Source organism: Equus asinus, chromosome 13 (assembly GCF_041296235.1).
Source record: "Equus asinus isolate D_3611 breed Donkey chromosome 13, EquAss-T2T_v2, whole genome shotgun sequence".
Taxonomy (NCBI): domain Eukaryota; kingdom Metazoa; phylum Chordata; class Mammalia; order Perissodactyla; family Equidae; genus Equus; species Equus asinus.
The window spans coordinates 51,292,379-51,319,922 of record NC_091802.1 but is presented as its reverse complement, the minus strand read 5'-3'; the positions used below and the strand labels follow the sequence as shown (position 1 = coordinate 51,319,922).

The 27,544-nt window shown below is 36.2% G+C and overlaps 1 long non-coding RNA gene across 1 annotated transcript; it reads right to left on the bottom strand.

The window, feature by feature from the left end:
* Nucleotides 1-27,544, bottom strand: LOC139039993 (uncharacterized). The gene is made up of 3 exons (XR_011493527.1): nt 27,419-27,544; nt 25,164-25,227; nt 1-159 (listed from the first exon to the last, which is right to left on the bottom strand). It is a non-coding gene; the product is annotated as an uncharacterized lncRNA (long non-coding RNA).

The window sequence follows — 27,544 nt, the reverse complement described above, 5'->3', positions numbered from 1 at the left end:
GTGAATGGGCAATGGTGGATTTCTATCTGTGAGGTCTGTCGCTGGTTTGCTCCAAAGGCCAGAGAATGGGGCACATGGCAATCTGTTCTGAAATGGAGCAGAGCATTTTCTACAGTGGAGATCAAAGGCACTAGGGTAACAAGTCATCAAAGTAGGCACCTGTAATAATATAAATGAGTGATTAAAGTTGTCCCACCCTGTGTTTCACATTAGTCAATTTGAACAGTGGTCATTAACATTTTCCCCCACATTTGTCTCTTTATTTAAACCTATTAGTATCATTAAAGCTGTGAGAGCTTAAGAATAATTTTATAACAAATAAAACATTGTTTAATGTTTGCCAAGCATTTAATAAGCTTCTAGCAAATATTCTGTTTTAGTTCAGCTCTGAATTTGGCGCAAGATGAGAGAATTTTGTTTGATTATTGGTTGCTTATTTTTCTGAACCTACATTTTAAATGACAGCAGGTTTGGAAATAAATGTGATTCAACCTTGGAATGCTCTCGCTATGTGTCTGTGTGTCTTTTATCAGGGCCCTTGATTAGAAGGAGAAGAGAAAGGAGTCCTTTTTGTTCCATCTCTCCCTGTTATTATATTCATTATGAATCTTTCCCTTGCTTTCCGCCAATTAGGACCTGTCCCAATATGGTGGGACCTCCAGAGTGCTAGAGCTGCCTCACTCGCATGACTCTTTCCAGAAATCACTTGGCTTGAAATTCAATCCCTTTTTTTTTTACAAGGAAACACAGTTCCACTGAATTCCAAAGCATTTATATTTAGAGTTTGGATGATTCAAGGATTTATTATCAAGAGAAAATGAGAGTGATTCTATTTTCACCCTTACCTAAACAAACAGGCTCACTGGGTGCCAAAATATCCAACATACTTAGCTCTTGTTTGTTCTGCTACAGAGAAGCTTCTTTTCATAGTCAGCTCAGGAGGATAAGCAGGATGGACAGTATGGACTTGGATTCTAATCCTGACTCCACTATTTACCAGCTCTATAGGTTTCAATAGATTAAGTAACCTCTTTAAGTCTGTTTCCTAACCCGTAACATAGGCATAATCATCATGACTTCATGAGACTATTCAAAGAGTTAAATGAAGAGTATCCAAGGCTTTTTCCCAACATCTGGGATGTGGGGAGTCATTTAAAAGTGCTAATATTTCAAGACTGAAAACTTCGTGTTTTCCTCTGATTGCTTTTTTCAATTGCTCCATCAGTTTCCTTTGGTTTGTCCTCATCCTTATTTGATTAGCTCTATGCCAAAGATGTAGGAGTTTTATCTACACGGTACCAAAGGAGATGTGAAGAGCTGAAAAAGTACTAGTTTATTCTGACCATAAATTTGCTTTTGAACTTAGGTTTATCTTTATTGATCGCACTACATTTAACTTCATTCAAACTAATTAATTCAAACTCAAAATAATATTAAGGATTGCTATCAGGGTAGAGGAGCAATTTGACATACAACTCTTCATTCTTGAAGACTGTTTCTGCAAAGCACCTGGTACGTAAGGCATTCAGTGCATGTTTCTTCATGAAATGATGACATTTAGTTAATAATTATGGTGACTGGTACATGAAACCTTTCATTAAAAGTATTTTATAATTAATCATTCACATTTAAATTAAATTTACTATACTTCTTTTTTAAATTTTATTACTCAAAGGTAAATAAATTGGCAATATGAGGACAACTTTGCTGTCACGGTTGCAATTTAGGGAGAATTGACATCTCTATAATATTTCTGCTAAAGAATGAACTTGTTATATGCTTCCATTTATTGAGATCTTTATTATCTTTCAATAAAGTTTTTTTTTGTTTAAAGATTGGCACCTTTACTAACATCTGTTACCAATCTTTTTTCTTCTTCTTCTTCTCCCCAAAGACCCCTGGTACATAGTTGTATATTCTAGTTATGAGTGCCTCTGGTTGTGCTATATGGGACGCTGCCTCATCATGGCCTGGCCAGCAGTGCCATGTCCGCACCCAGGATCCAAACGGACAAAACCCTGGGCCACTGAAGCAGAGTGCATGAACTTAACCACTAGGCCACGGGGCCGGCCCCATCTTTCAATAAAGTTTTAAATTTTCTTCTTGCACATTATTTCATTTAATCTTGGGAACTTTACAATTTTTGCTTAAATTTAAAATAATCTTTGTCAAATATACTTTTTATTTTGGAATAATTTTGAATTTATAGAAGAGTTGCAAAGATAGTACAGAGAGTTCCCATATACCCCTCACAGAGTTTCAGTTTCCCCTAACGTTATCATCTTACATTATTGTGGTACATTTGCCAAAACGAAGAAACCAACATTGGAACATTACTATTAACTACACTCCAGACTTTATTCAGATTTCAGCAGGGGTTTTTTTCTATTAATTTTTTTGTTCTGTTCCAGGATCTCATCCAGGATACCACATTACATTTAGTTGTCATGTCCCCTTAGTCTCCTCTGTTTTGTGGCATTCTCAATCTTTTCTTGTTTTTCATGATCTTGATAGTTTTGAGGAGTCTTGCTCAAGTATTTTGTAGAACGTTCTAGAGTTTGAGTGTGTCTGATATCTTCCTCATAATTAGACCTAAGTGAGGGATTTTTGGAAAGAATATTATAGAGATAAAAAGTGCCCTTGTCATTACATAATATCAGTGGGTCCATGGAATCCACATGACATCACTATGATATTAACCTTGATCATCTAGTCAAGGAAGTATAAAGCTAATATTTTTCCTTTTCCATACTCTATTCTTTGGTAACAATCTGTTACATTCACCTCTGGGGAAGAGGGAGTAATCTATATGTGATATTCGGAATTATTTTGTGAGGAAAATTTATCTCTTCTCTTTATTTTTTCCTGTGATATTTATATCAGTATAGATTCATGTGTATTTATTTTATACTTTGGGCTATAATCTAACACTATGTTACTTATTTTGTAGCTCAAGTTGTTCCAGATTTGTCTATTAACTATTTCATCATTGGATTTTTTTCAAAGTTGTTCTAATAGATGTGTAGTCATATTGCATTGTGATTTAATTTGCATTTCCCTATAGCTAATAATGACAAACATGTCTTCCTGTGTTTATTTGCCATCTACATTTCCTTTTTGGTGAAATTTCTGTTCATTTAATTTGCACATTTTCTAATTGAATTGCTTATTTTTTCCCTTTTTTTAAATGTTGGGGTATGGGAGTCCTTTATATATTCTAAATACAAGTCCTATGTTGGATATTGTGATGTGCAAATATTTTCTGCCAGTCTTTAGATTAAACTCTCATCCTCTTAATGTGGTCTTTCACAGAACAAAAGTTTTTAATTTTAATAAAGTCCAATATAGCCATTATTTTCTTTTATGGGTCATGCTTTTAGCGTCATGTATAAGAACTCTTCCCTGAGAACTCTAGGTCCTGAAAATTTTCTCCTATGTTTTGTTTTCAAAGTTTTTAGTTTTACATTTAAATCCCTGATCCACTTTGACTTAATTTTTGCATAAACTATTAGATTTAGATTGAGATTCATTTATTTGGCTTTGGATGACCAATAGCTTTAGCACCATTTGTTGAAAAGACTATCCTCCTATTGAACTGCTTTTGCAATTTTTTCAAAAATCAGTTGGACATATTTGTCTAGTTCTGGGTTCTCTCTTCTGTTCCATTGATCTATGGGTCTATGACTCCACCAAAATCACACTCTCTTATTATTGTAAACATACAGTAAGTCTTAACTTTGGGTAGAACGACCCTTCTCACTTTATTCTTTTTCAAAATTATTTTAGCTATTCTTGAGCCTGTGCTTTTCCATACAAATTTTAGAATGAGTTTATCAATATTTGTAAAAAGTATTGCTGGAATGTTGATATGAATTGCATTAACCCAACAGGTCAAACAGGGAAGAACTGACATTTTTACAATGTTGAGCCTTCCTATTCATGACATGGTTGTCTCTCCATTTATTTAGATGTTCTCAATTTTTTTATCAGTGTTTTATAATTTTCAGCATGTAACTCCTATGCATATATTATTAGATTTATACATAATTTTATCTTTTTTTTGGAGTGATTGTAAATAGCCTCATATTTTTAATTTTGGTTTCCACATATTCATTGCAAATATACAGAAATATAATTGATTTTTATGTGTTGATTTTGCATCCTATGATCTTGCTAAACTTGTTTATTAATTCTAGGAGTTTGGGGGTTTTTTTCTGTAGATTCTTTGGCATTTTCTACATATATAATCATATCATCTGGAAATAGGGACAGTTTTATTTTTTTCCTCTCCAATCTATATGCTTTTTACTTACTTTTTGTTTTGTTTTGTTTTGTCTTATTGCGCTGGCTAGAACTTCTAGTATTCTGTTGAATAAGTGATGTGAGCAAACATTCTTGTCTTGTTCTTGATATTGGGTGAACTCATTCAGCTTTCCACCGTTAAGTATGATGCTAGCTGTTGGGTTTTTTTTGTAGATGCTCTTTATTCAGTTGAAAATGTTCCTTGCTATTTCTTGTTTTTGGAGAGTTTTTTCAAATACATGTATTATAAATGAGTGTTAAATTTTGTCATATGTTTCATCTCTATCAATTGAAATGATCATATGATGTTTCTTCTTTAGTATGTTGTTATGATAGAGTACACTGACAGATTTTCAAATATTTAACTAGCATTACATAACTGGAATAAACTCTGTTTGGCTGTGGTACATAATTCTTTCTATATATTGCTAGGTTCAAATTGCTAAGATTTTTATGGAATTTTATGTCTAAGTTCATACGAGATATTGGTATGAGGTTTTTTCTCTTGTACTGTCCTTGTCTAGTTTTGATATCAAGGTAATTTTGGCCTTGTTAAATGAGCTGGACAGTGTTTCTTCATCTTTTATTTTCTGGAAAAGTTTGTGAAGAATTGTGCTAACTCTTGTTTAATTGTTAAGGGAATTCTAAATATTGGAGTGACCTGGATCTTGGTCATAGAACCTTGATTCCTTTCTATCTAAATTCTATTCTTAGGAAAGTTAATTTTAGCCCCTTTAAAAATACCTTTCACATACCAATAAATTCCAAATTTACACCTCCAACTTGGGCTATTCTATTGAGTTCCAAACTCATATATACAACTTTCTCATTTAATATCTCCACTACAACAAAATGGAACTCTCAATCCTTGCCCTCTCCATTCTGAAAGCCTATTCCTCCACAGATAAGAAAACATCATCTCAGTAAAGTCCCCCTACTGCCATTTGATCAATCCAAAATTGTTTGAGGATTTCTCCCATATCCTCACATACCATATCCAGTCTACTATCTAGTTCTGTTCATTCTACCCTCGAAATATATCTTGAATTCTACCATTTTTCATAATCTCCAAACTGACCCTCTTAGTCCAAGCCAGTATCATTTCTTCCCTGAGAGTCTCAACTGGTCTCTCTCTTGCTACACTCCCTACTCCTGCCAATTCTTTATTCACTCAACAGCCAGAGTGACATCTTCAAAATATAAATCAGACCACATCAACTTTCCTTTTAAAAACACTCTAATGGCATTCCATTGCACTTAGAATAAATCAAAACTTCCTAACCATAGTGTAACATATTTACATCAACTAGAAATTGGCCTCATTTTCAACTAATCCCCAGGTTAGGTCCCTGTATTAGTCTGTGGATTTGTTGTACAAAATATCACATACTGGGAGGGATAAACAACAGAACCTCATTTTCTAACAGTTCTGGAGGCTAGAAGTTCAAGATCAAGGTGTTGGCAGGTTTGGTTTCCAGTGAGGTCTTTCTTCCTGCCTTGCAGACAGCTGTCTTCTTGCTGTGTCCTTACATGACCTATTCTGTGCACACGTGGAAAGAGAGAGATCTCTGGTCTCTTTCTATTCTTATAAGGACACGTGTTCTGTCAGATGAGGACTCCACCCTTATGACCTCATTTAACTTCAATTACCTCCTCAAAGGCTTTATCTCCAAATATAGTAACACTGGGGGTTATGGCTTCAACATATGAATTGTGAGCTGGGGACACAATTCAGTCTGTAATGGTACCTAATCTCACTCCCTAAAACCTAGACACATAGATTTTCTTCTATACATAAAGGAGACCAAACTCATTCCTGTCTTAAGGCCTTGATTGCAATTCCATTCATCTGAAATCGTCTTCTCCTAAGTCCACATGTTTTCATGATTCTTACCCTTTTTGTCTAAATTCAAATGTGACCTCCCAAAAGTCATGCCTTGACAACTCAATCTAAAATCTCCTCTACATCCTGGTTATGACTTCCTGTCCCATTACCCTGTTTAATTTTCTCTATAGAACTAATCACTGTCTAAATTATGTTTTTCTACTTATTGGTTTACTTTTTTACTATCTGTCTTCCCTTACCCTGCACTACAATATAAGCTCCATGATGGCAGAGAACTGTTTCTATGGTTCACAGCTATATTGTTGGTTCTTAGGACACTCCCTGGTACACAACAAATGGCTAAAATTATTTTTTGAATGTTGAATAAATGGATTTCGTTTAGTCAATGCTGGCAGATTACATGGGACCTACTCAATGATGGGGTGCTAGTGTGGTTGGCGGCTTTATGAAGGTTCAAAAGATGATCCATGGGTAAGAAGGTCTGTTCCAGTTTCATATTTTCAAAAGAATTGGCCATAATCACCTCAGAATATAATGGCTGTAGAGGAGAAATTTAAATGGCTTTGGGTTCCTAAGCCTAGGGTCCAGGGCAAAAAGAAAGCAATAATAACCACCAAAATCCCCTCTAGTTTCTCAGATCAGAAATGGGGGCAAATTAGACAAATTAGTCTTCAGATTCTTCTTTTCTAACTGCTCACCCAGAAAGTAGCCAATGGATGTTGATCTCCATGTATAGAATCTAAATAGTGCTAATGAAAGGAGAAAAGAAGGAGAATATATACATGTACCGTACATCTTCAAAAGGGAATTGTATTCTTACTCACACACAATTTCCCCCACAGTGAATTTTATGGTTGATAACCCATCCATCTGAACATACTTAGCCTGTTAGTACACTCCTTACATTAGGCTTCCCTTTGTAGCCAATATAGTTATTAATGGATGAAATTGGTTCCAAGTTAAAGTAATGGGGGTTCAATTTTTGGACAAAGTAGAGAGTCATAAGAAATTTGCATCTTTCACAGTTATCAAATATTCAGGAGCTTGTAAAGAGCACAGAACACTGTTTAAGTAGAAGTCAAGAATTAGTCTTTGGTCTGTGACTGAGTTTATTTTTGTCATTCTTCATAATAGATCCAAACTTCTAAGTGATCATCTACATAAAAGCTTTGTGCAAATTTCAATGCTTTCTTGAAAATATGTGATTAGAAACACTGAAGAAAGGTTTAGTGACTTGATTGGATGGTTATTTTCAAGTTATCAAACTCTTAAATCATGCAGTTTAAAAGGAATTTCAAGTTGTGCAGATTTCACTAAAGAGATAAAATTCAGAAACTAATGCTTCAGCAAGTAAATTCTCTTGAATTCAGAAAACTCAAATAATTAATCTGTGGGCTAAATTCCACATTCAAATATTTCTTATTTCAAATGTAAATTAAGTATAGCACTTGGGCGATTACAAAAAAGGGAACTTGGCCCACAGAAAGCTGCCGCATTAACTCAACATTCTTTCTTAGATTGAAATTTGGTCCATGTTCCTGAGTAAAGCACCCCTGACAACATAGGTCATTGTGAGATTTCCCAAAATCAGGAATCTTTTGCATGATACCTTCTCCCAATGTGAATAATGCTCGACCTCCTGAGCCAGAGTTTTTGAGGATGACTTTTTCTAACACATCATAAAAATGCAACCCTATCTTCTTATTTAACTTAAATACCTTTTTGTCAGATTCATGGCTTTGTTTTCAATATATTGCTTTCTTGACTACTTGTCTGGGTGAGTTCTCTCATCAAGATCAATATACCTGTAGCACGGACGGGAGGGAAAATGGTGTTGGGAGAGGAGGATGGAAAACCTGCCCTAAAGAGGCACTTGCTGGCCAGCTCTTGGAGACAGCTGCACATAAGACTATACTACCAGCAAATGTGTTTAAAAGCAGTGATACGGTCACATATGAAGCAGCCCAGCAACATACTCTTCTTAGCTAAGATCTGAGATCCCTTGGATGACACATAGAAGGGAAGAAATGATTTCTATCAATAATGAACAGGCAGGCCCACATTAAAATCACTTACCAAACTACACACGTCTTGCATATTGCAGCAGTTATAAGACAGAGAAGAAAATTATCTTAAGTTAATCCTTATTTTCTTTAAGGACACCAATCAAAGAACTTAGAGAATTGTATGTGAAATTGTATATGCAGTTATCTTTTTGTGTCTTCCATATACAATTCTCTAAGCTCTTAGATATATAAATAATCATATAAGCCTAATAATATACATAAGACTAAATATATACCTATACTAAATATATATATCTATACTAAATAATATATATACCTATACTATACAATAATATATATACCTATACAATATAATATAAACCTATACTAAATATATATGACTAAATATATACCTATACTAAACATATATATATGTAGTATATATGGACAGTCATAGGACTAAAATAATATATTATGTACTATATATGTATATATATATATATATATATATATATATATATACCTAATATATATCTAAATATACCGTATATCTATATCTAGCATAGATAGACATATAATAATATAATATAATATTCTAGGATGTTATCTAGAATATTAAGTATTAAAGCGTTAAAAGTGTTAAAGTGTTAAAGTCGTCAGGTTATTTTTGCAAAATTTACAGCAATGGTACTCAATCAAGAGCAAGTTGCTCCTTAGGGGCCATTTGGCAATGAGATATGTTTGGTTGTTATAATTGGGGGGAAGGAAGGCCACTGGTATCTAGTGGGTAAAAGCCAAGGATGCTATTAGACATTCCACAATGCACAGGACAACCAGCCCCTACCCCCAGTAAAGAATTATTTGACCCGTAATGTCAACAGAGCCAAGGCTCAGAAAACCTGATTTAGAATTACAAACTGAGCAGGCAGACAATGAACTTTTAAGAAGTCTTGGGTCTATCACTGAGTTTATGTGGGGGGAAACATCAGATACCAGCAGCTGAATAAAGGACATTCTTGCCACCTCACTTCTTTAACAGATCAGTCAATCCATTCCAGTGTTCCCACTGCCACATCATAAGATAAATGCTTATTTCATTTCCTGGATGAGCAAGAATGAGAAAGTTGCAAGTTGTCTCAATAATTTCCAGAGGATCTCAGTAACTAGGACATCATACCCTTAGTCTGAGAAAAATCGCAAACATTTCAGGAAATTTCCCTTTTTTGGCAAAACTGAAAGGCTACAAATAAATTCACTTTCAAATTGATTCTTAAGGGCATTTTATGAGTCTTTTGGACGTCTCTCCAAGTCTTGCTGCAGTTGCTGTGTTGAAAAGCTGTAAACTTAGTGGCAATAAAATACACATTATTTTTAATTGTTTCCTCTCAGTATTATCACATATATGTCGAGAAGAAAAAGCAGCATGGAAAATCAGTATTTACAGTTCCAAAGGGCTTTCCTACTGTCATCTGTCATTAGTCTATATTCTAAGGTGTTTCTGCATTGAAAGAAAATATATTAGCAGAGAACTATGAGGGAGGAGAAACTAAAAACCACCAGATGTTCTTGAAAGCTTGGAACAGATCATTTGTATCCTTTGTAACTTCACTGCTTCCAGGTATTACCATCCATGTGGAAGATTAGACCAGAAGAGCTAGTCTCCAGTTCTGAAGGTCAATGTTAGCCTCATCACATCCAGGACATCTGAACACTGAAGCTCTGTAAAAAACAGTTCCAGTAACTCATCCAATTTTATTTGCTTTTCCAAAATTAAAATTTGGATAATTAAAAAAAGCTAAAAATAGAACATGCCAATCCCTATAAATTAGCATGAAAAAATTGAAAATTGGGGCTACTTGACACTAAATATCTGGGGATGCTGAACATGTCCACCATGGGCCAAATATCCCAGTGTATGATGCTTCATAAACAAATAATCGCCTGGCTGGGGTGATTTTTTTTTTACTTCTCTTGATTTCACCTAGACTTTGTGTACTCTAAATGTACATGGTACATATGATTTTACTTGATAATAATGATTGCACTTCACTTTTTATTTGTTTGGTTCTGTACCAATAGAAATTGTATGAATGTTCCATTATCAGCCACTATATTCACAAGAGCACTACTGGGGTAAGAATTCAATTGTAAGTACAAGATAAGAAATTTTACTGCTGTAAGGAATTGGAAATTGGAGAAATTCAGGGATCTCAAACTATGAGATCTGGCATCATGTCTTCTCTGTTTTCATTAAAACAAAAAAACTTTTAGAAGAAAATTACTTAATATAAACAAACATAGTAAACAAATAATTTCGTATTTCTTTGGCATTGTCACTTCTTCCTTTACCTTTGTTTTACTATTAAAAAGGATACTTTGTTCCTTGTTTTCCTCCTAAGTGATGTGAGGTACAGATAATACCCTATCTTACAATATGTGAAAAGCATTTTACAATGATTGGTTTCTTTTCATTCAGATTTCAAAACAGGCACCAAACCAGATCCTTTCAAGGTTCAAGGCAAAGTCAGGTTTACTATTAAAGGATAATAAAACTTTTTCATTACTGAGATATGAAGGAATATGAAAGTGAACATTCATGTTAGAATTTTTCAAAAACAGAAAGATCGTATTCAGAGTTATTATTGTTAATTTATTTCTATAGGTTTTTCATGTACAATTTGTATCTTTGTTACTGATTTTAAACTGACTGAAAAATAACTAGAATCAATTTTGCAAACCACTCATTAAGAACCCTTCATATCAGAAGCAAACAATCTAATAATGACTTTCTAGCATAAACTCCATTCAAAGATATGTCCACTTGGCCTCCTACTCTACATGTGACCAGTAACATCGCCCTCAAAAATGTGTCTTTGGTCTCTTGGAACAGCCACAAGGAGCACCAGGTTGAAATATGTGAATGGTTCATCCAAAACATATTTTCACTCCTGGAAACACAATCAAAATGATACAACATGAGCTATTTGGGGAGCTGCCGTCATCTCTATGTAAGCAAAACAACACATCAATCTGATATTGAAACACATGAGACTAATAAAGCCCTTTTCTGCAGGAACTTGCTAAGTAGAGGAGAACAGATTAGGACTTGTACATAGCAACTTGAAAAGAGAAATAAAACATGTTGATATATACATGATTGTATCAAAGACATTGGACAGAAGAATCCATCCAGTTATTGGGCTATAACAGGATAATTAGTAGAGATGCTTGTAACAAGGAACAATGAGAAAAAAAAATAATGTAGTGTTAATATATATTATGCGGGGAAGAGTGAAAACAGAGACAAGAGCATAGGCACATTGAAGAGCTAAGGTATCTTTGCTCATTCTATGCTAAAAAATCTATCAGGAGGACAAGTGTCGTTCATTTTCATTGAATGATATTAATTTTTATTTTATTCTTCACAATGGACTTTAATTAAACATCTACTATGTTCTAGACACTTTTGAATAGTTTATTTCACTAAATTGTTGTATCCTCCCTGCCAGGTAGACATCTGCTTCATCACACAGATGAGGCAGCTAAGGATCTGATGGGGTTGGAATTGCATGAGTATTGTTCTTTCAACTATTTGACAACTTCTTTCAAACAGGTTAAAATTTATCTTAAGTCCTTTGTATTATTCTTGTATGTTCTGTATAATTATTGAGCTTGTGTGTGCACAGAGAATTCTGTAACCCACAATGTGGATACCTTCTGGTGAATTACATTTACAAATTAAATATAAACCCACACAGACACCAATACCAAGTAAAAGATAATTAACCTTGGTGAGCCGCATCAGATACTTTGCTTCCCAACATCCCTTTAATTTCTGTCCTTATTTCAGAATGAAGAAAACAGATGTTTGGAGAGATTCAGAAATCTGTTAAAGATAAAGCTGTTAATAATTTGTACCCATGTCTGCCTCATTCCAAAGTCTTTTCTCTTCTTTCTGCATCACAATCTCTGCCTTGTAAAACTACGAGAGAGATACACTACCTCCTGGATGCTCTGTTCTGGTAGAGGTACTAACTTGCATTCACACAGCATCCCATTATTTGGCTGTCTCTTGGGGTTTCAGAAGCTTGCTCTTCCTTTGTCCAATTCACAGTATTTATGTCTGCACTATGAAAATCTTATAAAATTTTTCCCCATTTGTGGAAATTTTGAGGATTTTAACACCTACATTTCATTTAATGTAGATGGGATCATGGCATGTGATTACAAAATGTTAAAAAGAAGAGGAGTTTCTTTGGGTTTACTCATCATTTTCCTGTAGAATTTTTCCCCCAGAAATTCAGCAGTAGAACCTAGTCTTTCTTTGAGAGGTGCCCATTGCCCATTTAGTATTTGTTCTTTACCAAGGAACATCCATTAAGTGTAATAAGAAGGAGACTAACTGTCCTCTATGAAAAGATTCTGGAGAAGGTATCACTGATTATTTAGGTTCATATTTTTAAAGGCAACAACTTATGCCATTTGAAGCAAAATTGTAGTGAAAAATTTTCATTTTGTTATCTTCTTAAAATTCAGGAGAGGTAAAGACAACCACTAAAAACAGAGTCAAACTCATCAATGCGTATAGCTATGGCTTAAAATTCTAATGAAAACAGTTTTTGTCATGTTGGGTAAGCTAATATTAATCTTATAAATGTTCTTGATCTAAGTCTAAATAAAAATAAAGGGCTCCTAGAAAAAACCCACCCAGCATTAATAGCTCTTCTAAAACATTTTTAATTTTTTCCATCTGGTCACTTCCAAGAAAAACTATTCAGGATTTCCAAGTAATGAAGAATCAAACTAGGTAAGTTCTACTCACAGAATTTTAGAAAGACTACCAGAGGGAATAAAAAATACTCTTAAATTTCAGGCACTAGTTTTTCTCCACCAACTCTGGCACATTTCATGACCTTATAACTGAGGTCATGCAAGTAGATGGTCTACCAAAATGAATGATCACAATGGCTATGCAACATCTCTAGCTTTTTATGACAATCTTGGCCAAAGTCAGGTTAAACGTCAATAAGAAAGACTAGTATTTTTGAATGGCTATTTTTCAATCATATCGAGACACTGCTACCTTGACAAGCACAAATGTCCAAGCACTAAATTATTTCCCTTCTCATTTATACTCTTCAGAGAATTAAAGACATTTGTTTAACTAAGAGAAAGAATACTCCTTGATTTTCTATTATAACCTCAAATGTTGGGAATAAACAACCAAAAAGAAATGTTCATCCAAATATCTGATGGAATTCCCTGTGTCCAAAACTGTCACCCTCCTCCACCCATACAGGCAACTGATGTCATTGTTGTCACAACTAACAGGCTTTCAGGGAGAGATGAAGCCAGAGGTCTCTTCTTCACAACCAGGGAATCACCACAGTTCCCAGTCTAGTTTAGCTGCAATTGCTTAGGGTAACGGCTACTCACAGAGTTTCATAGAGAGGAAGACAACTGTAGGGTTCAGTGGAGTCATCCCAGATGTTACTAAGCCCCCCTCTTTCTCTGACTCTTTTCTAGTGACTTGTTTTCTACTCACTTCAATCAGGTCAAATCTATAGAGCATATTTTGACCTTCCAGGGAATTTAGGCCATCTACAGCATCGCTAAAGGATTATTATCCCCTTGCTTTGTACATTCCTAGAGTTAAATAAAATATTAGCCTTCTCTTTATTGGTATATATTGTGTTCTACAGTTCCACTTCTCCAGGTCTCTACTTTGTCCTTTTTATTTCATGCAGACTCACTGCTCTCCCACATCTTGGTTGGGACTGCAAGTAGGAATCTGGCAATCATTAGCAGAAATTCACAGTGCAGGGAGAAATAAAAAGGTGGCCAAATCTCCCCAGTGGATGATTCCTAATTCTCTTCAAAGGTATTGACTGACATACAAAGTTGTTACAGGAACATCCCTGACCCCACACAATCTTTTCCTGAAGCATGAGGGGGTTTACTGAAATGGTACTATGCTATTGTAAATTAATTTTAAAGAGGGTCCGAGGAACTGATACATGCACACACAGTGACCAATCCAAAGATTCAATCTAGGATCACAGGATCTGGAATGAAAAAATTCTGCATGGGCTTCAGAGGATATAGCTCTATATTTGTCACTATCTCTACTCCCTTATTTCTGTCCCTCTGGTTATTAAACTTGCCCATGGAGACTCTTCCAAGAGTCCCCTAAATTTTGTCAGAACAAAAGCCACCATGATAATAGTCAAAACTGAATTCTCAACATGTACTTACTTAAATGTGATTATTTTGGTTAAAACATTTTTCTCCAAAGTAGTATTTTTTAAAAATAGTACACTTTATTTTTTTACAGCAGTTTTAGATTCTCAGCAAAATTGAAAGGAGAGTACGAGTTCCCATATACCTCCTGTCCTCACACAAGCACAGCCTCTCCCACTGTCAACATCCTCCACCAGAGTGGTACATTTGTTACAATTGATGAACCTACACTGACATATCATTATCACCCAAAGTCCATAGTTTACATTAGGGTTCACTCTTGGTGCTGCACATTTTATCGATTTTGACAAATGTACAATAACACATACCTGCCATTGTAGTATCGTATGGAATAGTTTCCATGCCCTAACAATTTTGGTTAAATTTTTATTGATTCATTTAGTTAGTTTTATTCAAGTCTCTTTCTCCTATGTGTTAAACCCTGTATGAGACCCTAGGAATCTTCAAAACAACATATATTTTAAAAATTCAATAGTTTTTCTTTTAGCTTTTCTCTCTTTTCTTGCATCTTACTAGAAACAGCAAGAAGAAAACAGGTGGCACTTTCAATACCCTGGTTGAAAATATTCTTAGCTAGATCTTCAAGAAACTGAGATAAGGGTTTGTTGTTTTAGGCTTCTAAGTTTTGCAGTAATTTATCACACAGCGATATATAACTAAAACATACATTAATATCAACAGTGGGACATTGCCAGAATACAACCCAAAATTTGGGAGTGGCTTTGGAACTAGGAGCGGGCTTTAAGAAAAGTGTTGGTGACAGCCGGAGCACCTGGAAGAAACTGTCTGTAGAAGCCTTGTGCTCATTCATAAACCTTCAGGCGAAGACTGGCAGGTAAATGAGATAAATATTATTGGAAACCGGAGGAACAGAGGAAGAAGGATCTTTGTTATATCGTGGCAGAAAGTTGAGTAACACTGTTGCCTGAAGATAAGTGGAAAATAGAAAATGTAGCCAATGAACTAGGTATCAATAAAGACGCATATACTATTCCTTTAAATAAATAATGTATATATTAATTGTTGTTGTTACATAGTACAAAGAATCTTTATGTCTAATAGGAAGACAAAAGGACAGTTTCTGTGGTATATTTTCTTATCCTTCAAAATATTTATTGGCTCACAGTGAGGTGTCCCTCTCTGAGGAAGAGTTTTCCATGTCCATCCTATTGAACTCTGACTTAGGTATGTGACTTGCTTTAGTCAATGAAATAGGAGTGGCATGGAGCACTGCCAAGCAGAAGTTTTAAGAGCTAGTACATGGTTCACCATTTTTATTTCTCCTGTGGTGAAATATCTCAAGAGCTACTCCATCAATCAGCGTCCTGGAATGAAAAGATTTAAAACCAACAGCAGTGGACATATATTGTGAACAGGAAATAAACCTTTGAAGTTACGAGCCACTGTCATTTTTTACTGATTTATAAATTAGACTTGTCTGATTGATACAGCTTCAGACAAGAGCTAGCATTGAAAGATGAGGAAGACTCTGACCCATGGACCAGTGGAAGAGGGCACTACACACAGATGGTATGGCAGATGCAGGGGCATGGTGGTGTGAGAGAGCACAGGAAGATTGTGGAGGTCTAAAATGTAACGCGGAAATTGGGTAGAGAGGGAGCTAAGAAGAAAGGAGTAAATTAGATCAACGGGGTCATTTATTCCATGTTAAGAAAATTTGCCCACCTGTCATGATAAGGAGTCATTGAATTATGAGGGGAGAAACAATATGCCCACACTTTTTGCTAAAAAGTTAACAATGACAGAATTATAGAAGATGAAGTTAAGTGGCATGAAATACAGGGAAGGAGGCCAGTGTAATAGTTTAAGGAAAATACGTTGTACACATAATCGAGAAATGGGAGGCAGTGAAGAGATATGAGAGATAGTAAAGGGAAAAAAAGCCAGAGAATTTAGTGATTAGGTTGACGTGTTTGTGACATTGTTATAGGAACATGAAGAAAAATGTGTACTGCTTATGTTAGATTAGATTGTTATTCAGGAACAGTCACTGTATTCTTCCCCAATCTCTATGGGAGGAGTATATTTCTCTACCACGTTAGCATGTAATGTACAATAATAGGGGTGGAAATGACGGTGTGAAAGTTCAAAACCTAGACCTTGAGAGGTATCATTTGTTTTTTCTCATTCTCTTTGGGACCTTCCATGCCCCTTCATCAGAATATTTCTCTTCCAGTCTACTGGTCCCAGAACATGAGAACACATGAAACAAACCTGTTCTGAATCTGTGGCTGGAGCCAAGTCCAGCTGATCCCAGCAAAGTCCCCCCACCCCATCCAGCTGCTGTGCAGACACATAAATGAGAAATCAGTGCTTATAGTTGTATACCACTGAGTTCTTGTGGTTGTTTGCTAGTAAAAATTAATTGATACACCACTGGATTCAATTTTCTAAAAATCTGAAATATCAGTGAGCTACTATCCCCAACTCTATGTTTATTTTAAAAATAGTTGACCACAAGTTTCCAGTGAAAAATTCACCATCTTTTCTTTAAATAACAAAGGATCAATGGGGACCAGCCCTGTTGCCTAGTGGTTAAATTCAGCATACTCCACTTGGGCGGCCCAGGTTCAGTTCCTGCATGCGGACCTGGACCACTTGTCAGGGGACATGCTGTGCCGGTGACTCACATATAAAGTAGAGGAAGATTGGCACAGATGTTAGCTCAGGGTGAATCTCCAAGCCAAAAAAAAAGAGGAAGATTAGCAACAGATGCTAGCTCAGGGTGAATCTTCCTCAGCAAATAAATGAAAAATGAAAAATCAATGGAAGAGAATTCTTTTTTTTTTTTTTGGAAGATTAGCCCTGAGCTCAGTGCTGCCAATCCTCCACTTTTTGCTGAGGAAGACTGGCCCTGAGCTAACATCCATGCCCATCTTCCTCTACTTTATATATGGGATGCCTACCATAGCATGGCATGCCAAGCGGTGCCATGTCCACACCCAGGATCTGAACTGCTGAACTCTGGGCCGCCAAAGTGGAACAAGCAAACTTAACCGCTGTGCCACCAGGCCGGCCCCTCGAAGAGAATTCTTAAATATTCTGTTTGATATCTTTCTATTTGGGAGGTTATTTTTAATAATTTATCCCTATATAACTACGAAGCAAGACCTATAGTTGTAGTTGTTCAAATTTTGTCTCAAATATGAAAATATGAATTTCTTTGTTATTGATTGAGCAAGTTGACTAGTTCTCACTAGAAGCAGGAGTGTAAAGCCATGTAAGAAGTAAATGTGTAAAAGTCAGCTTCACTGAGTCCTTAAGAGACCAGCTTAGGTTAATCAATTATATGTTTCTGGGGTATGGTCAAGGTCTTAATCCAAAATCCACTCAGCAAAGATCTTTTAAGTTTTTAACCTCCCATCCTTCTTAAATGCTATTGTTGGCTCTCTTCTTGATTGGAAATAATGCATGTAATATTTTTATTAGGGCATATAGTAGTAAATAAAAGAGTGATAATGCATAGGGCGAGAGTTTATTTGCAAACTTTCAAAAGCAGTTTACTTTAATACCCAAGGTATATGCAGATTATAGTCCAGATAATGAGCACATATAATAAACTGAAATAAAAATCATTGAAAGGTTTGCCAAGATACAATCTCTTGTTTGAATTAAACCTACTTCAAGAGATTGTAATTTTCTCTCTTTTATCAAATGACCAAAAACTGGATATAAACCTTGGTTTATTTCAGAAATATTTTATTTTGGTTTTATTATTTGACATAAGTGGACTGGGAAGAAAGCAAGATGAACCATTGTAGCTTGTATCTGAGGTCTAAGGGAGTGATACTCAAGTGACTCAAAGGTTGCCAGAGAATGCTAATTGATTGGGATGAGCATAGTCTTTTTTAGATTGGTTGACACAAGATGTTGAGAAAACAGAATTGTCCAGAAAATGTAAGGAAGCCTCAGTTTGGTGCAAGCTGCTGTTTAGGAGTTACCCTAGAGTTTATGGACTGGCAGCATTACCAAATGTATTGGCCCCCTACTGCTTGGTTTCTTTGTGTCTGTTTTTAATTATGGAAGTAAGATAACATCACTAAAGGAAGATTACAAATAAAGTATAAGAGATCTTACCTTTTTAACCTCACCCCTATCTTCATTTTTGTGTGTCCTTTCCAGAATTTTAATGGAGCTGTTTATGAGTAATTACTAAATGCCCAGTAACACTTTCTCTGAATTCGCTCATGTAAGTCTCACAACAACAATAGCAAGTTTTATCTTCCTTTTAGAGAAAAGAGTTAGAATTTTAAATAACTTTCTCAAGATTACCAAACTACCAAGTCACAGAGGTGTGATTAGAAAGCTAGTTTGATTTCCTAGCCCAAACCTCTTAATAAGCATCTTACATGGTTGTAAACATAGTTGGAATACAATTTTGTGTCCTGCTTTTCCCACTTAACATGGAATCCTATTTTCCCACATGAGAACATAGTTTGCTACCATAGTTTTGGTAGCATAGTCTCCCTTAATATAGATATGCCTTAACTTCCTTAACCGTTCTCCTATCATGGGATGTTGGAGTGCTTCCAAATTATTATTTAGGGATTTTATAGTTTTATAGCTAATACCATAAGGACTATCTTAATGCATTTAGCTTTTACATAATCTAGAGGGTTTTTTTCCCTATAGTCTAAAACATTCAGAAAATTTTGGAGATTTTCTTTACATATGCAAAGTTTAAGTGAGACGTTTTCCATTGTTTCAGTTTTGGGTGGGATTTCAAAGCTGAAAAGTTGTGTAACAAATATCCCTACCTTCTAGAGAGAGATGTCTGATCATTTATACGTAACCTGCCAAGGGGGTTGCCGAAACCAGGTTCAGCTCCTCTTAGCCTATCATCTACCTTCCATTACATAACAGAAGTTAAGAATGCATTAGGAAGATTGACAAATAATCTTTTAGAACAATTGTCAATAAATTCAACACTTCTTTTCCCTTCCTTTATGCTTTCTCAACCAATCTCAAGACAAGTGAGAAAACTCAGATCTTGGTATGTGAGGAATTTGGAAAACAAAGAGGCTAGCTCTCACCTGAAAACTTTGAAGGCAAGAGGTTGGCTGGAAGTAATCCTAATGGTAGAACACAGAAAGAAAGTGGAGCCAGCGTGGACACTACAGAGGGCAGGAGCTGGTGTGGACACCACAGAAGTCAGGGAGGCATGAGTCACTTGGAGAGGATTTTATCACATGGTTTGCCTGCAAGGGCTGAGAGCCAATAAGAGTAAGAGGCTATAGAAAGATTACCACCAGAAGCTGGAGTTGGATAGATGTCATACATAGCCAGTCAGTTGGGGCATTGCCCAAGTCTGAATAGTATGTGTGTGGTTTTCACTTGGTTCTTTGAAGAACCCATAAAAATACCCTGAGGCAGAAAGACCTCAATAGTTATTAATCCCAGGCATGGACCTACACTTGCTCATCAAGCCATGCTGTGGTGGTGTCCCATATACAAAATAGAGGAAGATTGGCACAGATATTAGCTCAGCAACAATCTTCCTCAAGCAAAAAGTGGAAGATTGGCAAGAGATGTTAACTCAGGGTTGATCTTCCTTACCAAAAAAAAAAAAAAAAGAAAGATACAGGATTACATAATTAAGGATTTTTGTGTTCTGTTTTGTTTTGTTTCTTAAGCTTGAACTGGACTATTATACACCTGAGAATGAGTTTACCTGAAGTTTTTGTCCAAAGAGAAGGAAGGAAGATTCAACACAGAATTTTAACAAGCTATTATGGAAGAAAAATACAGTTATTTCATAATTTCACCCTGTGAAGCCGGCTCATTAAATCAACAAGTACCCAAAATTTCAAGTTGCGTTCCAAAACATTTTTACCAATTTACAATATCATCAGCAATGAAGGAAAATCAGTTCCATGATACATTTGCTAGCTTAAAAAATTCTCTTTTGATGTTTATTATTATTTAATATGTGAAATGTGACCTCAGTTTAATGATAATTTTATTACTAACATAATTAAGCTTTTTTCATTTGCATATCTATTATTTATATTTTCTCACTTATAAGTAGCTATAACATTGGCCAGTATGTCTATTAGTTAATTATTTTCTTATAAGTTTGCATGAGACATTCAGAAAAGAAACAAATCCATTCCCTTATTTGATGAAACTATTGTGGTAATCTGTAGTTTGCCTTTCAATATAAAATTATTTTTTTACATTTGAAATTTTAAAAATGTATCGAAACTCCAATTGTCAACTTTTTCCTTTTAATTTCTCTCCTTTTTAAAATTTGGGGGGAAATGTCTTTTTTTCTTTGTCCTTTTGTCATGGAATTTCTAATGTTTAAATGTTTGACTGTTTCTCCCATCTGGAGTTTATTTGTATAAGGCTCAGATTCTGATACGCATGAGTTGAATGTAACAAGTTGGCTGGAAAAAACCTGCTGTTTGTATAGATATACCACTTTCAGAAATATTCATAATCTAGTTTAAAGCACAGCCATTGCTCTCACTCTCTAGTAAAGGCTGAAGAGACTTTCATAACAAATTTTCCTTACAAAAAGAATCCAAAGAGTTTCTCCCTTTATAAATATCAAGCTGCCTGAGCTTAGTTTTTTTTTCTGTCACAGCCCCTTCCTATTAGAATTTACACACCATCCCTTGTCAGAGATGCAAACTGCTTACAGTTTGTTAATGTCCAAAAAGGCCATCACCTCTGAATCATTTTTTCCCCAAACATAAATCCTTGGGCCAACAAAGAAAAGTGGTATTTTTCCATCTCCATAATTCCTGTTATTTTAAGTCTATCCTTTAACCAAAGTGGCTTTGTGTTTCTTTTTCCTTGATAACTCACAGGTTCAAATGTAAAAATTTATTATTACAAGGAACAATTATGAGGTTCAAAGCATGCTGTGTGCATTCCATGCTTCTAGCTTCTGGTACTGATATATGGAATGAAATACTTGTGGTTGTCTACTCGCATGAAGTGGATGGGTTCCAACTGCTGGTGGTGAGAGGCTTAACGAATGTCTGCCTTCGTCAGACCCAATGGGGACCTAGCATCATGGGAGGTTGCCCAAGTGCCATATTACAGGCATCTCAAAAACAAACTTTTGACCATTAAGTTATTCATTCCAGTTCCTCTTCAACGTCAACAATGGCAACCACCAAAGTGGAGGAAATGGCTTTAATGATTTTCTTAGTTTGAACATTATTATAGATTTTAAGATTTCTTCCCCAAAACACAGCACTAGGAAAACCACTGACCTCTTTTAACACCTTTGGGTTTTACTTCTTCAGTGCAGCATGGATAGCATTTGATATCTCCCTATTCATAAAGTCTTCCTTTTTTAATGAGATAGTATGTTTACATAGCAAAACAAAAAACAAAACACGACACACTTAATAACTGTTCACTTTTTCCTCACTGTCCCTCTCTACTTATCTATAAGACCAAGACATAGTAGTTTCCTTTTCTGTGCTTCTGTAGCACACTTATAATTTTATTATAGGAAAAAAATTGCATTTTAGTTATATATGTAACATGCTTGTCTTTCCTGGAATACTGAAAGCTTTTTGAGGACAAGAAATTACCCTGTTGATTTCCATTTGTTTGGCACAATGTCTGGTGAGTACTCAATAATGTACTTATGCAAATGAAAGACTTTTGATCTATGACACTTTGAACACCCCAAGATTTTTAAATCATTTGCATCAATATCATGCTATCAACAGTGCTTTTGCTGCTAAATGTTCGATACCTATCATTAGTGGTTCATGGATCCCTAAGCAACACCATATTAACATAGCGCAGTTGGCTTTTGGTACACCCATATACTGAATTCTATACCCTCTGATGTGACAGACTGCATATGCACACCCAAATCCATTACCTTTTCCCACTGGAAACACACAACAAGAATGTATTTCCCACCACCCTTTGCAATTAGATGTGTCTGTGTAACTTAATTCTGGCCAATAGAAAGTGGGCAAAAATGATGTTCACCTGTTTCTGGCTCAGTTCATAACAAAATCCCACAAGTGATCCTTGCTCTTTTTCCTCATCTGTTCCTGAAAGGAGAAGGACCTGAGAACCTTCAATAAGGTAGAACTACAATATGGGAGGAACTTGAGTCCTTGTAAAGTTGCCTGATCAAAAATAGGCACAACAGACCATGATAGGAGCTAGAAATAAATAATCATAATGCTAAGGCTCTAAGATTACAAGGTTGTTTTTATTTTACTACCTAATATTACCTTAACTAATTTCGAAATTGGTATTTTTAAGTTGGAGGCTAACATAGCACAAACCTAAAATTTGTGGCATTAGCTTACTGATCAGTCAGCAAGAAGTAGAGAAACTGATAGGTGAACCTGGAAAGATGTAGGTCCTGTCCGTGTTATTCTATGGCAAAATATATGGCAGAACTACTGATTACAGTAAATAGAAAGGCAGACCAGACCTCAAGTGACTACTGAGTCTGTAGTTCTTGTTAAAAAAGGTTGATAAGAATGAAAGTAATAGTGTCTCTTTGCTACTATTGGCTACTCTTAGCAATATATAACAAGAAAGAGATGAGCACAGAGAAAAACCAGCTGGTTTTGAAGCAGAAATCAAGGTGGATATAGTAACCCAAGAGCAACAACTTTTAGGGTTGGAAAATCTGCTTTTTACCCCAGGTAATAAAGATAAATTGAAAAAGCTCCGAATGACAAAAATAAAATGATTCTTAGTAAAACACACACCCTCAAAACCCTAAGATAAAAATCTGTCACACCTATGATCTTCAAACATATTGTTTCTGATGACTTTGAGTAGGCTGAGATTGGCTTGGAGGGGAGTGGATAAGGAAGCAGATAAATCAGAAATGAGAAATATCACCATGAGAACACTTCAAATATAGTTACTGGAACATGGAATTGACTAGAAACAAAAAGATTTAAAAGCACATCAATTTTGGAGAAAATTGTATCTCTAAAGATACCATGAGTGTGGACTAAAAAGACTGACTTCTTGAGCTTCAAGATTATTGCTGGGTCCCCTAACTTTCACCAGGACCAAGTATAGTCCCCAACACCCACTTCATTATGGCCATGGGGGATAGTGGACAAAGAAGGACCTCTCAGAGGAACCACGGAGAACAATGGAGAGGGGAGGTTTTAGAGAGCAGACTTCAGGACTAAATGAAGAATTTTCCCTACCATATGGACCTTCATAATATCTGTCCAGAAGAGTTTCAAAATTGCCATGGACTGGTAATGGCTGTGTGTTTCTTGTTCTTTCCTTTTCCAAACAAGAGTTTAAAATATGGGTTTTCTGTCTATATATCACTATTGGATATTGAGAGTGTGCGTGTATAAGTATATATGGTTCGTAGGTTCAAGGAACCTTCATCAGTCCTGATTTTCTGAAAGTCTGAACATAACCCAAGTATCTTGACTTTGAGCTTGATGCAATGACTAGTGATGACCTTGGATTTTCTCCTTTCAGGAAAGACAAGTGTGTTCCATGTGTAATAGGAGAATGAGACGGTTGTTTGGTGACTAGGGACAGACTGGGCAAGGGCTGAATAGTTCTTCATCAAATACATTTCCTTTCTTTCACAAGCACATAGATAGACTACATTTCCCAACTTCCTTTTTCTTAGGTATAGTTACATATCTGAGTACTGCCAATGGAATATGGGAGGAAACAATGTTCACTATTTCCAGGTCTGACCCATAAAATGACACACACAAGAGCCTGGCTGTCTTTCCCCACATGTGAACTGAATGGAGAAGACCATGAAACTCTGTAGGAGGGCATACCCAGAAGATGGAAGGAGCCTGGGTCCCTGAATAGTCACTTGGAAGACTGTCCCAGAAGAAACACCTGATGTGAGTAAGAAATAAGCTTTTATTTAGTTAAGACTTTGAGATTTGTTTTATTTTGTTACAGCCTGTGTTAGGTAGAATGATGATGCCCTCCAAAGATATCCATTTCCTAATCCATGGAACCTGTGAATATGCTAGGATATATGGCAGAGGAAAATTAAGGTTGCAGATGGAATTTAAATTGTTTGTCAGCTGACCTTAGTGACAAATAAAAATGGCAAGCAATAGGATATATTGGAGAATATGAGGAAGCCATTTGGTATAAACCTAATTTGGCCTGACCTTGTCTTTCCAAAAGGGCCTGACCTTGGCTGTTGAGCATGCATTGTATATCTGCTTTAGATATTCCCTATGGCAAGAACAAAGGCCCTTGAGATAAAGGTGCAACTTCCCTACCCCTCCCAACATGGCGTCTCCTTAAGGATTAAGCATCTTTCCTTAGGCTAGAAACTGATTGCTGCGCTCACCTGTGACTGCCCAGCTCGAGACAATAGACTTGCCTCCTGCTACACCCACCGAGATAGCAGACCCACTACCTGCTGTGTCCATCAAGTGCTGTGCCGACAGGGCAATCTTGTGACTATTGTGGGAGGGACATTTCAATCAAATGTGAAAGACCCTGTTTGGGGGTATATAACCACTCTGTGTACCCCACTTCTTCGGTGCCCTTTGTTCCTTTGGGAAAAAAGGCCCCAGGCCATGGTCCTCAGATTTCAGCTCAGAATAAACTCACCCAAATTTTCATTTATAGATTGGTTATGGATTATTTTCATCGACATTAGATAGATAATCTAGATTATGTGGGTAGGCCCAATGTAAGCACAAGAGTCCTTAAAAGCAGAAGGGAGGGGAGGAGAGGAAGTCAGAGTGATGCGATGTGGGGACTTGACTCACCTTTGCTGGCTTTGAGGATGGGGGACAGGGATACAAACCAAGGAATGCAGGTGGCTTCCAGAATCTGGAAAAGACAAGGAAATAGATTCTCCCCTGGAGTCTCTAGAAGGGAACACAGCCTTACCAACATCTTGATTTTAGCCCAGTGAAACCCATTTCAGACTTCTAATCTATAGAACTAGACAATAATAAGTTTGTGTTATTTAATTCACTAAATTTGTGGGAATTTGCTACAGCAGCAATAGAAAACTAATACACGGTCGTTAATATTACATTATGAAGTTTAAATTAAATGGCATTTAAAAAATTTCTCATACATCTCTCACCCTATCAAAACCTACACTTAGATTGTTCATTCATGCAGTTAGTGCATAAATCTCTACCAGATGGAACTTCAGTCTGATCTAGAGAGTGGGAGAATTATTATTCTGGCCAACAGAAAGACAACATATAGTTCTCTTAGTTTACCTTCCAATGTTCTAGAACCTTCCTATTTCTGATTTCAGATGAACATTTGTTAAAGAGCAAGGAAGCTACTAAAACTGGGGACTTGAGCTCAAGGATAGCTAAGCTATACCAGGCACTAGTTATTTGACTCAAAAAAATTAACTTTACCACTCTACCCTGGTTTTCTTTCTCCAAAATGAAAGGAGTTAGACTAACTAATCTTTTAGATCCCTCTCTAAGCTGCCATCAGTCAAATGAGCCTATATTTCTCTATTGCTTCTCACGCAATCTGTTCATTAGTAAATACAAATTTTTGCATATTTGAATTTTTCCCATTGCAGTTGTTCCTCTGACTAGCATGCAACTATGAGGAAATGTGAAAATAGTGGATTATATCAGAATAACCACTTGGGAATTAAAATATTTTCTTCACTGAATTATTAAGTGGTTAGGAGAAGTGGTATAACTTTCTATGTTGACTCAGGGAGAAACTGACAGAGGACCTTAAATAAAGTTTCATCAGCAGACATCAGATTTAGTTGGAATCACACATATGCTGTCAATAGTCAAGAAAGATGAAGAAAGGAGGAACGTCCTAAAACTGGTACTGGAAAAGAAGTGAAACACAAAATCTCCATTACTGGAGAGATGAGAATAGTCTCCCTGCTTGGTTGAATTCTGAATAGGAATTTTGTTTTACAGCTGTTAAAGGAGAATTGAAATACAACTGTGACCAATGATTGAGCGGCAGCTGTTCATTCTCCACGTCAATGATACAGGAGGAATTGGCTTGGCAGTACATCAAAAAGGGTTTAATTTAAGGAAAAATTGTCAAAGAAAGGAAGCAATGTGACAGTGGAATAGGAAACTGTAAGAGGTCATGAAATCTGCTTTTCTGAGAGTTGAAAAATGGTTAAAATTTTCTCTGCCTGGTATACTCTCTGAAGGCAGGAAGGAGTCCCAGTTAATCTCTTACAGACTCTTGCAAGGAACATTCTGATGCCAGTCTCAGTTTTTGTTTCTTCTCCAGAAATATATACCTATCTATTGTGCACATTACTGATACAGTTTTTCTTCAGACTTCCCTTTACAGTAATTATTTCCCACTCTTCTCTGGACCAATGGGAACAGAAAACTAGAGGGAAGTCAGTGTGGGTCCTGTAAGTTCTGCCCCTGAAGGAGGAGCTCTCCGTGAAAGACAGAGAGGACTCAAATATGCAACTTCACAAATTGCCATTTACGAAGGCTTCTCTTTTATCATAATTCATGGATAAAACTCACTAACCAAGAATATGATTAGATAGTTCTTTAGCACTCTGCAGTACATCTGAACTCCAGGCAACTAGGTGTAAAGAATTTTTCACCAAGGGCCATGAGCAAAAGTAGCCTGCATCCTTCTGTGAAGATCTGGTCATTCTGAGTAGTCAAGAAGTTATGGGAAGTTTGCTTAGGGAGCAGCTCCTTCAGCTATGTATGCCCTGCTTGCTTTCTATCAAAGGAAAGCATTTTGATTCTGTCCAAATTCAAAAACCAAACCCAAAATTCACCGGTTAAAGAAAACAGTCCTGTAAACAGATGGGACAGACATGTTAATACATTGGAAACATGCTATTTAAATTCAGACTAGTTAAACAGGATGCCCTTTTGTCACTGACCAAATTGTTAAATTGGTGCCTTGGCAGGAGCCTTTTGTACTTCTCTGAAGATTCCCTGGATCCAAACCTCTGTGGTATTAAAACAAACAGAGTAAATATTTTCCTTGCAGTTTACATCCCAGATCTAAATATTTCCAAGCATGTCAAACTCACTTTTCTCCGCCGCTCCCTGCTGGGTCCGTGTAGACTTCAGCTGCCAAAGAACCCAGTTGAACTTGCCTTGGGCGGGGCTCCATCCCAGAAGACAGGCAGAGCTCAGAGCAGCCGGCCAGAAGCAGT